Source organism: Alligator sinensis, unplaced genomic scaffold (genome assembly GCF_000455745.1).
Source record: "Alligator sinensis unplaced genomic scaffold, ASM45574v1 scaffold505_1, whole genome shotgun sequence".
Lineage (NCBI taxonomy): Eukaryota > Metazoa > Chordata > Crocodylia > Alligatoridae > Alligator > Alligator sinensis.
In genome coordinates this window covers 2,448,208-2,451,780 of record NW_005841940.1, presented here as the reverse complement: position 1 = coordinate 2,451,780, position 3,573 = coordinate 2,448,208, and the positions used below count along the sequence as shown (strand labels likewise).

General features: G+C 52.4%; 1 protein-coding gene across 2 annotated transcripts in view; it reads right to left on the bottom strand.

The window, feature by feature from the left end:
* The window catches only part of KLHL22 (kelch like family member 22), a 22,432-nt gene that overhangs the window by 18,477 nt on the left and 382 nt on the right, over positions 1–3,573 (bottom strand). The window lies entirely within an intron of this gene.

Here is a 3,573-nt window from a genome sequence, read left to right as displayed (position 1 = left end):
AGAGGGGACCAGCTGGCAGGTGGGGCATTGCAATGCAGATGGGTTAGGCACTGCATTCTCACCAGGGATCCTGGTTTTCTGTTTAAAAATTGCAAATTATGTGATAAAAAATTTGCAAAATCTCTGATTAAAACCCCCAAAATCCCTCACCCACAGCCCACCCTCCCCACCACTGGTGCCCCATATGCCCTATCCACAGACCCCTGGCCCTGCCAGTGCCCCTCACATGCCATCCACAGCCCCTCACTCACCACCCACAGCCCCCTGCCCCCCAGCCCTCCTGGATGGAGCCAGGGATCCAGGTCCGCAGACCCCTGCTACCCCGCAGCAGTGCCTAAGCTCTGGAGGTGGCAGCTGCTTCCCCCTCCCCCATGTATGGCATGGTAGGAGTAGAACCCATGGTGGGGGGGCATGGAGACAGGTTGCCCGCTGTGGGCTCCAGCTCCCCACCCTCCTGCCCTCCCCTGGGGCCCAGTGGGCGAGACCCAGCACACCAGGGTAGAGCAGGGTGCTGAAGCTCGATGCCACCACCGTGAGCCAAGTGCCACCATGGTAAAGCGCCCCCTGCCTGCCCGATAGTAGCAGGGGTGGTGGCCAGAGTTGTACCTCTCGCTACTGCCAGGCAAGCAAGGGGTATCTCCCCATGGTAGCACAGGATTTGCGGTGGTGGCATGGAGCTTCCTTGCCCTGCTGCGCTATGGAGGCCCCAGGGGGAGGGCAGCATGGCAGGGAGCCCTGAGCCTGCAGCAGGCAGCCCCCCTGGCCCCCAACCCCCCCACGCTGCCCGGGCCCCCAGCCCCAGCCAACTCCCTCCCCTCCCCCACCCGCCCCCCAGCCACCAGATTTACCTGCAGGAGCTGCTATCCAGGCTGTCTGGAGGCCATGTGCATGTATATGTGCACACATGCAAATGGCACCCCCTGCCTGACCGCCCTCCTCCCATTCCCTTCAGCCCCTTGCAGGCTGGAACTCTGCCAGCCTGCAAGGGAAAACCCACCATTTTCCATGTTTTTCTCCTTTAAAAGGAGAAAATCTGGGTTTGACTTTTCTCCTTAAAATTAGAAAATCCAGGTTTTACCGCATTTTTGTGTCAAATATAAAACCTGGATCCCCGATTCTCACCCAGGGCAGTCAACATTCTGAGTACACAAAGTATTACTGTAACCCAAAGATGGTGATGTTTAGCTCTGGGGAAAATAGAAATACTATGTGAATATTACAATATGCAATACCAATAACTTTTACTAAGCTGCAGTGCTGACAGCGTGAGGGTTTTCAAGGATAGAAATCTGCCTGGCCAAGGGGCTAGAGGTTGTGTCCAGGTCCATTTCAACACGATCTCAGTCACTTTCCTTTGTATCAGTGAATTCCTGGCTAAGGTCCATCTTCCTGCAAAGGGTTCTTAGTCGCATGGTCCTCAAGTATTCCTATATATCAGCCATGTCTGAGATGAAGTGTGGTTCAAAGCTGCTGTCCTGGGTCCAAATCCTGTCCAGCTCATCTTAAAATGGACAAGTGGCTCAAGCATCACCAGGGCTTCATTTCTTGTCCACTGCTTTTTGTGTGAGCCATCTTCATATACTTTGTTTGAATATGACAGGGCATAGCATACTGGATGTGATCTCCCTCAGCCATCTTCTTGTTTCCCTCAAAAATATCTCTGTTTCTGTACTGGTCTCCAGGGCTTCCCCTAACTTCTTCTCTTCCCAAAAGATGAAGAGATCCAAAACCTCGTCACAACTTCAGCTAGAAGAGGCACATCACAGAGGCACTGCACAGGGCTAGAATAAAATGCTAGATATGCTTGTTAGGAATACTGAATCCCAAAGTGGGAGTGCAAATGATGGAAAGAATCTGGCTATGCACCAGCAGTCTAACGCAGGGGGAAGGTGCAGCTAGTCACTATGAATCCAGAACAGTTGATGTCACACAGAAAAACAGACCAGGGTGTCAGGCCAAGGTGCAAAGCAGTGTGGGACTGTCACAATAGCTCAGATGACAGACGCAACCATATGCACGTTCCTGCAAGGGGAAATTACTGCTAATTCCAACAGGAGTAAAAATACCATAATAATTCACTTGCTATGTCACTCTAAGGAACTACTTCATATGAACAGATATTTTTACACTGATATGACCTAGTTCAAAATGGGGTAAAGCACCCAAACAGACAAGCCATAAATCAATTCAGTGCTTTTCAAGACAACAGGAGGACAGGAAGTAAGTGGGAAAATGTGGAAATGGTACCTATCAGTAACTGCCGTTCTTTTAGAATTATCCCTTTCCAGGTTCACACTGGTGCAATTTCCCCACAGCATCCATTATGTTCAGGATCAATCCGCACTGGGAATTGCACATAAATCTCGTGTTGGCCTGAGCTAAGATCCTTATACTCACTACTAACCATGAAAAAGAAGAAACTAAAGCAACTGGACTTCGCAATGGTTTCTTATAGTCTTGGTTCTGAACCTTTGGTGCATAGGGCAGGCTGCATTGTCCCACATGCCCTGCTTTTCTGGAATGGTACCAGGAGGAATATACAGATGCAATTTTCAAGAACAAACCCAAAAAGCTGCCTTCCTAAACTAGTGTCAGTCTTTCAGTCTTTAAAACTGGGAGAATAGCTGAAAAGGAGACATCTGCAGAACATGCTGTCCACACAACATTAGCTCACCCAACTCTGCACTTCATCATATACTATTTGCTGAAAAAAAATACAAGGCAAACACTATGCTGAGGAAACATTAAAGTTGCACAGTGTGTGGGAGGGAAAGCAGGCGGGCACTAAGCAGTGACAAAGTTGAAACTGAAGATGTAAGCCTCAACTCTCCAGCGCCTGAACAAGGCAGCAGGTGTTAACTGCACAATCACAAATGCAAAATCCAAAGTTCCCTTACATCTAAGCAGCGTATTGGGATGTCCCTCATTTCACCATGGAGAGTGCCAGCCTACACTCACTTGTGTTAGCACAAGTTTAGCTTTCTATAAAGGACGACAGGTGAAATCTTGGCTGCTCCATTATGGCTGGAACTTAGGAGCCAAGCATGCAGTGACACCTGGGACCGCAGCTGAAAGGTGGGGGAGGCATCCGGCTGGCAACGTGGCCACAGACTCAGCTCTGCCCCAAGTCCCGTCTCTGCCGGGTTAAGAGAAACGCTACAGACGGTGCTTTGAGCTGAACGCCGCTCTGACCGATCGGGGCGCGCCAGCAACCAGCGCCCCAGGTTCCCAGCTTGACGCTCTTGCCCCTCTGCTCAGCATGGGACTCATGCCAGATTTGGGGTCAGGAAGGAATCCCCCCTAGTCAGACTGGTGCAGACTGGGGGGCTGCCTTCCCCTCCCCTGGCAGGCCCTCTGCAGGGGCCCTCCTGGCAGCACTGCCAGAGGCAGGCCTTGGCTGCGGGCTCCTGGCTCTGCCTGGCAGCGCTAGGTATGTGCCCGCCGGCCAGGCCCTCGGGGGCAGCTGGGCTGGGGAGGGTCCGGGCAGGGCTGCACCTGCCTCAGGCCAGGGCTGGACTCGGGCCCGAGGGCTCCGCGGGCGACGGGCTTGCAGGCCCCGAGGGAAAGCAGCGG